This window comes from the organism of the source record quoted next, unplaced genomic scaffold, assembly GCF_019419815.1.
Source record: "Pyrus x bretschneideri cultivar Hongxiangsu unplaced genomic scaffold, Pyrus_bretschneideri_v1 Contig42, whole genome shotgun sequence".
Lineage (NCBI taxonomy): Eukaryota > Viridiplantae > Streptophyta > Magnoliopsida > Rosales > Rosaceae > Pyrus > Pyrus x bretschneideri.
In genome coordinates, this window is record NW_025999746.1 from 3,353,076 (window position 1) to 3,364,588 (window position 11,513).

Consider the following 11,513-nt stretch of genomic DNA (forward strand, 5'->3'; position numbering starts at 1 on the left):
TAGGCTTATTTAATTGAACTATTTTAAAGAAATAGAAAGGGAGAGGTCGGCGGCAATAAGAGAGATTTAATTGTGAGGTCTGTGTTATATCATCTCATTATGCTTTTATTTATAGTAGTATGATAGGTTAAATCCTTACCACTTTAGGATTACAATTCTAATAGGATATTAACTACTAAAGGGAATATTCAAAGATATCCCTAGACACACTAGGATTTACACAATCACATCTCTATTCTAAATATGATTGCAACACTTCCCCTTGAGTGTGTAAATACTCAACAAAACATCGCATTAGATCTTCAGCAGATAAGGTAGAACATTTGTTGAAATCGGCGGCATAGCGAGCGAATGCGAGTCTCAAATTTAAAGAAAGTATGCATTGGTAGTAAAAACTCACAAATTAAACCTTGCTATGGTAAAACTCAAGGTAAGGGAAAAACTCATAAATTAAGGAGAAAAGTGAGAAGTATGCATAATGTCTAAAACAAACGCCAAACAGGATGAAAGTAATGAACTCAACATAGTATGATCATCCTAAGATGGGTGTCTCATTAAAACCTCGTTAGGTAGCAAAAACGCAGTGGGAAAATTGCTCCTAATCGTGGGGAAAATGACTACATTAAGATCAAGTGAGTATGCTACATGATACTTCCCCTAAGTTAGACATAACTTCCAAATAAGAGAACTACAAGTGATTCAACTTAGATAATTTACACATACCGATTCCTTGGATGAGCTTCTGAAAAGTAGACTTAGGCAATGACTTGGTGAAGAGATCGGCTAGGTTGTCTTGGGAACAGATTTGCTTGACTTCAATGTTCTGATGTTGTTGTTGCTGATGAGAATAAAAGAACTTCGACACTTTGTGCTTGGTGTTATCTCCCTTGATGTATCCCTCATTTAATTGCTCGATACATGTTGCATTGTCTTCAAAGATTGTTGTAGGAAGGTCAATGACGGAAGTAAGACCACTAGTGTTTCAAATATGTTCCATGACTGCTCTCAACCAAAAACACTCACATGATATTTCATGCAGGGTGAGAATCTTAGCATGGTTCGAAGAAGTTGCAACTGGTAAACCTCCAAGATATAGCGGTGTCTCTAACAGTAAAGACATAACCCTTTTGAGAACGTGCCCTATGTGGGTCAGATAGATATCCAGCATTTGCATGACCAACAAGGTGAGAATCAACCCGAGAACTGAGGAGGGCGACAACTCTCAAGGATTTGTGGATATAGAACAAGCCCAAATCCGTCGTACCCTTGAGGTAACGGAAAATGTCTTTAACATCATTCTAGTGTCTGTGTGTGGGCGCATTGCTATATCTAGCCAAAAGATTAACAACGAAGGAGATGTCGAGTTTAATGCATTGAGCCAAGTACAATAAAGCCCCAATTGCACTTAGGTATGGAACTTCGGGTTCCAAAATCTCATCCTCATCCTCTTTTGGATGGAAGGGATCTCGTTTAGCATCTAGAGTCTGACCATAGGTGTACTCAAAGGCTTCGCTGTATTTTCATTAAAATGTCGCAACACCTTCTGGGTGTTGTTCCATTGATGTACTAGGATTCCATCCGAACAATGCTCGATTTCTAGGCCTAGGCAATATCGAGTTTTCCTAAGATCTTCATCTTAAATTCTGATTTCAGGGGAACGACAATTTTCTCAAGCTCTGCAGGAGTTCCGATGAGGTTCATGTCGTCGACATAAACTGCAACGATCACAAATCCAAAATGTGACTTCTTTATGAACACACATGAGCATAATTCGTTGTTCACATAACCCTGATTTGTCAAATATTCACTCAGACGGTTATACCACATCTGCCCAGATTGTTTCAATCCGTAGAGTGATATTCTCAATCTAATCAAGATAGTATTCTGTGGTCTAGAACTATTTGAACTAGTCAATGAAGTCCTTTTGAAACTTTCATGTATATTTCCATATCTAGATCCCCATAGAGATATACAGTTACCACGTCCAAGCTGCATATTTAGTTTTTCAGAAACTACCAATCTGATTAGGTAGCGGAACGTTATAATGTCCATTAAAGAAGAATACATCTCCTTGTAATCAATCCTAGGGCGCTGAGAGAAGCCTTGCGCTACGAGGCATGCTTTGTATCACACTATTTTATTCTTTTCATTACGTTTCATCACAAAAACCCACTTATAACCCACGAGTTTCACATGTGGTGGAGTAGAAGCTATAGGTCCAAACATCTTACGTTTCGCAAGAGAATCGAGTTTGACCTAGATTGTTTTTTTCCAGTTTGACCAATTCGTTCTACGTTGGTGATCATGACTGCGAATGAAGTGTGTAGCAATTACCTTGGACTGCACTTGATTCCGAACATAATGACAATCAACTTCAATGTGTTTAGTTCGCTCATGAAAGACAGGATTTGATGCGATGTGCATTGCTGCTTGATTGTCACAGTGAAGGGACATAGGTTGCGGGTGAGGAAACCCTAGATCCGAGAGTAGAGTTTTGAGCCAAGTGAGTTGACATGCCGTTGATGCCATAGCACGATATTTTGCCTCTGCACTTGAGCGTGCAACCACACTTTGTTTCTTGCTCTTCCAGGTGACAAGATTACCCTCTACGAATGTGCAAAAACCAGTGATAGACTTGCGATCGAGAGAGTTCCCTGCCCAATCTGCATCTGTATATCCCGAGATCTGAGTATGACCATTATTGCGCATGAGGATCCCTCTACCAATGGAACCCTTCAGATAGCGAAGCACACGATGAACAATTTTCATGTGATCTGTGTTTGGAGCATGCATGAACTGACTAACAAGGCTCACAGCATATGATATATCAGGACGAGTGATAGTTAGGTAAATAAGCTTGCCAACCAATCTCTGATAATACTCTATATTAGGAATGAGATCACCATGAGACTGCAGCTTCAAGTTGCTATTCAAAGGTGTCCGAGCAGGTTTACAATCTGTCATGTTTGCCTCATGGAGAAGATCAATGATGTACTTGCGCTGATTTAGAAAACAGCCCTTGTGGGAATGTGCCACCTCGATTCCTAAGAAATATTTAAGAGTGCCGAGATCTTTGATAGCAAATTTGTGACTGAGATATTGTTTAAGAGCACTAATCTCAGAAACATTATCACCTGTAACAATTAGGTCATCGACATAAATAAGCACCACAAGTTTACCAGATTTTCCCGATCGCATAAATAGGGAGGAATCAGCATTGTTCCGAGAGAAACCAACTCCCTCTAGGACATGACTGAGCTTGGCATACCATGCTCGGGGACTTTGCTTGAGGCCATAAATGGCTTTATGAAGTCTGCACACCAGGTTTGGATTGTTTGATTGAGGATGACCCAGAGGGATTTTCATTAAAACTTCTTCTTCTAGTTCCCCATGTAAAAAGGCATTTTTAACATCCATTTGAAAGAGAGGCCATGTATTATTAATGGCAATAGATAACAGCACCTTCACTGTATTCATCTTTGCCACAGATGCAAATGTCTCTTTGTAATCTACTCCATAAGTCTGAGTAAATCCAAGAGCAACCAATCGAGCCTTGTGTCTTTCAATCGTGCCATCTGAATGGAACTTGATCTTGTACACCCAACGACTTCCTACAGCCTTCTTTCCTTTAGGAAGCTTCATGATGGTCCAGGTGTTGTTTTTGTGAAGAGCTTGAAGCTCTTCTGCCATAGCAGCTCTCCATTCGCTATGTAATTTAGCTTCTTGAAAGCTTTGAGGTTCATAGGTCTCAGTAACTGTATTGAGGAATGCAGCAAATGAAGGTGACACTTTGCTGTAATTAATAACAGAAGTTAAGGGATGCCTGACATTGTAAGTTACATAATCATTTAACTTGGATGAGAGTCTCCTCTCACGGGAAGGATTTCGACGAACTGTGGGAGGTTGAACCACTGGTAGTTGAGCAGTCTCTTGGTTGGAGGGACTTCTTGAGGGTTCAGATAAGATAAGTTCATCAGGTGCCACTGGTGGTGTGTTCTGCAAGTTGTGAGACTGAGAATGGACCTCATTCAGTGTTTGGTCCCTTATGACACCCGTTGCGTCTTCTTTACATGGATATGGTATTGGAAACAAGTCAAGCATGTTCTCCCCCTCTTGAGAGTAGTCCAGAGGTTGAGTGAAGTAAGGCATTAGTTCCTCAAATCTTACATCTCTTGAAACAACCATTTTCCTAGTTGCGGGATTGTAACATTTGTAACCCTTTTGAGTGGAAGAGTAGCCCAAGAAAACACATTTGGTAGCCCGTGGTTCTAGCTTGTCACGTTTTTGTGCTTGAATGTGAACAAAGCATGTACATCCGAACACTCGTAAGCGTGACAAATCGATTTGTCTGCCTTTTAGGATCTCATAGGGTGATTTAAAATTCAAAACCTTACTGGGCAATCTATTGATAAGATATGCAGCAGTAAGAACACGTTGAGACCAGAACTTTTTCGGCACATTCGAGTGAAACATCAGGGCCCTAGTTTTTTCAAGTAGGTCTCTATTCTTCCTTTCTGCTACCCTGTTTTGTTGGGGTGTTCCAACACAACTGGTTTGATGTAGTATGCCATGTGTGCTTAGATAATGAGACATATTATGGGACATATATTCGGAGCCATTATCTGATCGTAAGACATGAATATTTGAAGCAAATTGAGTGTTTACAAGTCTATGAAAATCTTGAAAAACTTCCAACACTTCATTTTTAAATTTCAAAAGATATAACCAAGTTATCCTTGTGAAATCATCCACAAAGGTTACAAAGTATTTGTATCCGTCAAAGGACTCTAGAACTGGTCCCCAAACATCGGAATGCACGATTTCAAAAGGATTACTAGCCCTAGATAGAGAGGAGGTGAAAGGTAATCTAGTGAATTTAGAAAAATGACACACATCACAAGAACTTGTAACCTTGCACAGGTTTGGAAACAAAAAGGATAGGACTTTATCAGAAGGATGTGCAAGGCGTCGGTGCCAAAGTTGTTGTTCCTGAATCAGGCTTGAGGTGACTTGAAAAGCCTTGGGAGTTTGAGCATGTTGGAAAAGATAGTAAAGGCCGTTTAGAAAAAAACCTTCACCAATCATCTTCTTGGTGGTGATATCCTGAAAAATCACAGTTTTTGGAGAGAAGATGGCAGTACAGTTTAGTGAGTTTGTGATTTTTCCAACAGATAAAAGCTGAAAAGGGAATGAAGGAACATATAGGGCCTCAGACTCGACATTACTAGAGATCAAATGTATTTTTCCTTTCCCTACAACCATGGCACTCTTGCCATTAGCAACTGACACTTGGGATGGACGTGAAAGTTTTTTAAAATCATACAGATTTGTGGACTTGTTGGTCATATGATCAGTGGCTCCTGAATCTATAATCCAATAATCATGCATATTACCTATTTTAAGAGCAGTTGAGAAGGATCGTAAGATAACTGGTATATCTTGTTGTGTCACGCCTTCTTTCCTAGCCAAAAAACCAGCAAACTGCCCAAGTAGAGCAGCTGGTTTGTTGTCAACATGACTGGTTGATCCTTCATTCTCCCCATCACCTTGTTTCTTGTGAAGGAAGGCAGCAAATTCATTTATCAGCATGGCCGGATTAGAGGTGAACATCTGTGCTTCCTCGGAATGAGAGGTCATGGTATGATTTGCCTTGGGTGATGAGTTGTGTGCTCCTCTAATGAAGCTCTTGTTGCTGTCCCTCGAATGCTTGGGCCTTAGTTCAGGATGGAGAATCCAGCAATGATCTCGTGTATGTCCACCATTATCACAATAGCTACACTTCACAGTGGGTTTCTTTCCTTTATATCTCCTCTCTTCACTAGCCTTGTGATTTGAGAAATATACCCTAGATTCTGGTATATTTGACTTTAATTCCACAGTCATGATTTTTCTGCGAGTTTCTTCCCTTTGGATAGTGGCATACACACTTGAGAAGGAAGGAAGTTCAGGATTCATGAGAACATGACTCCTGAGATCTTCGTATTCAGAGCTCAAACTTGCTAGAAGCTGAAAGATTTTATCTTCCTCAGCTCTCTTAATCAACACGGCAGTGTCAATAGTGTGTGGCCGATAAACATTCAACTCATTCCACATGGTGGTCAACTTGCCAAGATGATGCACAAACGAGTTCCCTTCCTGTTGTAGACTAGCAATATCCTTCTTTAGCTGGAACACTCGAGCTGCGTTATTCTGATTTCCATACATCTCTTTGAGATTTTTCCAAAGAACGTATGAAGATTCCGCATAACTGAAGATTTCTGCAATCTTTCGATCCATAGAGTTGTACAGCCATGACATGACCAGCTGGTCCTTGCACAGCCAATCATTGTAATCGAATGAGGACACATCAGGTGCTGGAATCACGCCATTAACATAACCAAGCTTCGATCGTCCTCCTAACGCAAGGGAGACAGCTCTCTCCCACGGGAGATAGTTGAACTCATTTAGTAGGACCGAACTGAGACGTTGATTTGGATTGATATCAACGTCTAGATGAGATGAAGAAGACGCAGCATGCGAGTTTACTTCTTCGCCATGCACGGAGCTCTCTTCAGCCATGATGAAGAAGAAAGGGAATCAGGAAGACGGTACTCAGAAGCAGGTCGATAGAGATCACTGCTCTGATACCATATTGAATTTTGAATGTCTATATTTTGTATTATGTGAAACAAAGTACAAGGAAAGCTCATATAAATTAGCGGAAGAAAGGAAAAGAAACAGAAGCCGAAAACAAGGAAAAGCAAAGCAGAAAACAAAGAAAAGTAAAGCAGAAAACATGGAAAAGCAAACCAGAAAACATGGAAAAGCTAGCAGAAAACACTTCCTTGATTTATGGCACTGCAATGTACCATACATACACCCATGCTTGCCGACTAGGATTTAGACTAACCCTAGAACTTCTTCCAATAGTTATGCTCAGGTATTTGCTTATCATGAAGAACTATATAAGGATACAAATCTGGAGAAGGTGTCGAGATGAATGGAAGCTCTTAGAGAAGCAGCAAACGTGCATGAGTGGGTGGCTTTTGGATAACAGGTATGTATATTTCTAACCACTTGCATCATTACATTTGAGTATTGCATTCTTTTATCCAATTTTTCTTCAGTAGAGTAGTCTGGGAAATAGATGGTGAATATTGACTCTAAGAAACCGAGCGATTGGATCTAAAAATTCGAACAGTGAAAATTGTTTTGAAAAGTGAGGTCTTTTGATTTAGCCCAACCAAACATGCTCATTCTAGTGAAACCCTCTTATCTACAATAACACTCTCGAGTAACCTGAAGAAGAAAAAAACCACGGTAAGTTAGTAGTACCTGTATCGACGGTCTATTAACCTCTACGTTTGATTCTTCTAATGCATGCTTGGTTTAGGTAAGAACTATGAAGATTGGTTTTTCCAATTCACCTTTTATCCAGTTAAACGGAACCAACTTGGTTTTATGTCGGAGTAAAATTTATATGCTATTTGCTAATGGACCCCTCGCATGGGAAGAAATATCACAACTTCCACCAAAATAATAATCATTATTTATTCAATATAATTCAGTGAATTCATGGAAAAGTGAGCACGAGAAGACGAGAAAGCCACCGGTAATGCATGAAGATGCAGAGGTTGTCAGAGATCAAACAGGAAGAGTCTCAATCTCTTTCCTGAGTTAATCTCGACCCTTTTTCACTTTGTCTGTTTTTTGTTAACGGATTCTCGATAAAACCAAAGTCATTAAAGCTGCCAATAAATAACGAATACATCTATAAGAGGCGAAATTTTTCATTGCGATCGGAATACGAATGGTGCATCACGTGTTTTTATATAAGTGGTGAAAAATTTATTTTTTAAGTTATTAACTTTTTGACACACATATCCCACTATTTATATAGTGACATATGATGTACTATCTCGTATTCCGATCACATTGAAAAATTTCTTCTATAAGAGAATTCTCTTTGTCAGAGAAATTTTTTTAGATTTCGGGAGCACTAGTTGAGCTGGTATTCCCCACAAATAAAAACTTGACACATGTTCACCACTAATTAACATCTCACATATGATTAAAAACTCTGCGTAGTTAAGATGCAATTCGGTTTTGAGAAAATATAATTAATGGATTTATGATGAACTTCCTTTCTTATACCTAACATTCATTATTTAATTTCTCAAAAAAGAATTTATTTGATTAAAGAAGAAAAAAAAAAACCCCCCAAATTTCTCCCCCACAAGCCACCACATCCGCCACCGTACCCCTCGCCCCAACCCAATGATGCAATATATTCTAACACACATATTAAACCCTATAATTGTAGTATATGTAAGTAGGGATCGTTCTAGGCCGGGGATTAAAAGGGATGCTAATCTACATAATTTAAACTCTAAAACACTAAACTAGACTCTAAAACAGAAAACTAGACTCTAATAACTCAAAACTGACTAGAATGACTCAAAACACACAAACTAAGTTAAATTAGCTCAAAACATGTACTAGAAAGTGATTTGAACGAAAATTGAACTAAAAAGACTCAAAATACTAAATTAGACAGATTTGAGCACGTTTCTAACTAATCTAACACACTTAATTAAAGGGGAGGGATTGATTTGGATGAAATTAATTAAACTAAACAGATTGCATAAATTAAACAGGTTAGACACGAAATTGGGTGTTTTAAGGGTGAAAGACAAGCTAGAGGGTCCTTCTCCACACATGAACCATATGCAACACAAATCAATTTCCAATTATTATTCCTTTAAACCATGAATGACAATGCCCCAAATTAATCGTGAGAAGCATAAATTAACTTTCAGATTTTCCTAAATTCATTGAATTGGATGGAATACGTATCAGCAACCAAATTATTCTTATCAAGTTCCCTACATGAACAACATAATAGAGATACAATCAAAGATTATTAAGATTTGTGAAAATCATAAGCATTGACAAGGCATTCGTAACTATGAACTGTATGATACTCCTGCCATAGATTTACTTAACACGATTGTGACTAACAACCTCCACTACTTGTAAATATAAGTTCATAACTATTAGGTGAAATTGCCTTATATTTTAGCATCAAATTCATGCATGCAACCTAAGTGTGCACCCTTAATCAACATACAAAAATAAGTTATCAATCAAACAAATAAGTAAATCGCATTCATGTTTTATGAAACAATAATTGGATGTAATCAATTCATATAAAACATATGTCCATGGCTTCGAATTCACCTCTAGCTAAAAAGAAATTAGTTCAACATGTTCATCATAATTGAAAAGCAATCTAAAATAAACATCGAAACTAAAGGATAGAAAGCACCCTAGACACTCCAACAATCCCAAAGGCTTTGGATTGTAGGTCATGTCTCAAAATCCCTTCTTCTCATTCCTTCCTTGCTGCGGCACAAATTGAATTTTCTGATTTTCTCTCTTGTGTGTGGTCTCCCCTTTTCTACGGTAGATTTATGTATTTATATGCTAGGGTTTCACGGCACAAAGCCTTGGAGGACAAGGATAGACACGACAGAGTTGTAGGGGGAAAAAGTTAGGGTTAAGTGCATGGAAGAAACCAAAGAGAATAAGGAGAGGGTGCGGCATCAATGTAGGAAAAGGATAGAGCTTCTAGAACCTGATATTTAGGTGATTCAATATGAAATTAAGTCCTCTTTGCAGTTGGAATTAAGGTGGAATAAGATTAGGCTAGGATAAGATAAGATAAGATAAGGTTGGATAAGGTTTGGATAAGATAAGGTAATTTGGATAATGTTTCCTTCTTCTTAGCTGATTCCTTATCTTTCAAGTCTTTGATTTAATTCTTCCAGATGTTTAGCATATTCTTAGCCTCTCTTGAACTTCAAATTCGTCCATCCATCTTGCTCCATATGCAAGTTATCCATTCTAGCCCAAAATTGCTCTAAAATGCACCAAAATGCACTTTCTTGCCTCTTTTGCCCTTTAAACCTACAAACACACGAAAATAGCTTAAATCACTATAATAAATAGAAACTAACTTACTAAATGAAAAGAAACAAGCTAACTAAGTCGCATAAATATGCTCCTATCACCCAACCCTCGCTTCCTTCTTCCTCACCACTCTCTCTCTCTCTCTCTCTCTCTCTCTCTCTCACCTTCTCCCAGTACCCAAAAAAATTTATCTTATCATCCAATGAGATGAAAAAACAAACATAGCCGTATTTATTTATTTTAAATACTATTATTGATATTCCTTGTCATCCAAAGAGGATGAAACTACAAACATACCATTATTTATTTTATTTTAATTAAATGAAAATAAATTTCTTAAGAGAATCTTTCTTGTCATCCACAACCATAACCACTACTTTTTTCTAGGGGTGGTCCAGATTGGGATCCCGATCCAAAAATGATAATCTAAATCCTGAATCAATCATTTTCAGGATAGGATTCTGAAAACTAAATCCGAACTGAAATTTCGGTATTCTCAAATTTTGGGATTCGATACGGTTTGGGTATAATTTCCAATATATGTTTGGATCCAAATTTACACCATCGGCTAGTGCGATCAGGGTTGTTGAGTAAGCATAGCTTCACACCGTCAGATGAAAAAGTGAAGATAATTTTGATAATGAATTATCTTAATATTTTCTTATACAAAATAAATGGGATGGAAACAAGCAGAATGGTTCAAACTGATTTGTGATGTTTGGCGTGTGGACGTGTGGTTTGAATCAGTTTGGCCTAGTTGCCAGATATGCATGTATGCGATAAAGATGAAATTGAAATGGTGATGTGGTTAGAATGGCTTTTGGGATTAGTCAAAGACTAACAAACTTGCTATACACGTGGATTGTCACTAGCAATGGATGATTAGGTGGTGGCCTTTAATTTTGCATGCGGCAGATAAAGATGAGTTCTATTAGGATTCTACGTGTGGAGGTGATGATAATGATTATCCATGGTTCCATGCAATTTAGGATTCTATCATGATGCATGTGATGATTTCCAATTGGCCGACGAGTGATGAAGGGACAATTATCCTAATGCAATTGCGCGCATAGGATAATAAACAAGATTAAGTGACGATCATTCTACCTAGAGTAATATTCCAAGAATCGTGCGCAGTGGCTACAACTTGAGGGTGAGGCAGTTCATTCCTATAAATACAAAGCTGCGAACAACATTCAAGGCCCCTTTCAAATGAACACACAAATTGCCATGCGCAAAGCTTCTCAACAACTTTGAGATTTTTCCCTTCCTTTTTTTCCCGCCATCATATCTTCAGTTTAGATAAACAACACTGTGAAGGCAACCGACAACATCTTCAATTTGGATAAATAGCACTGAAGCCGTAGAATCAAACGACTGAGGATCACCTTCAGTTTGGATAAATAGCACTGCTTCAAGACTGACTGATTATTATCCAAGTCTTGGTTGACAAGGATATATGAGTCCTTGTTGGAAGAGGTCATCTTATCAGCCTTCTCGATGAAGTAAGGTGTCATCAGGTTACTACATTTGGCACACTGAAAACGAATTTGATATTGAAC

General features: G+C 38.3%; 1 long non-coding RNA gene across 1 annotated transcript; it reads left to right on the forward strand.

Moving 5' to 3' along the window:
• Nucleotides 1-6,907: 6,907 nt before the first annotated feature.
• LOC125469344 lies at nucleotides 6,908-8,183 on the forward strand. Its single transcript, XR_007251675.1, has 2 exons — nucleotides 6,908-7,036; nucleotides 7,548-8,183. It is a non-coding gene; the product is annotated as an uncharacterized LOC125469344 (long non-coding RNA).
• Nucleotides 8,184-11,513: the final 3,330 nt, after the last annotated feature.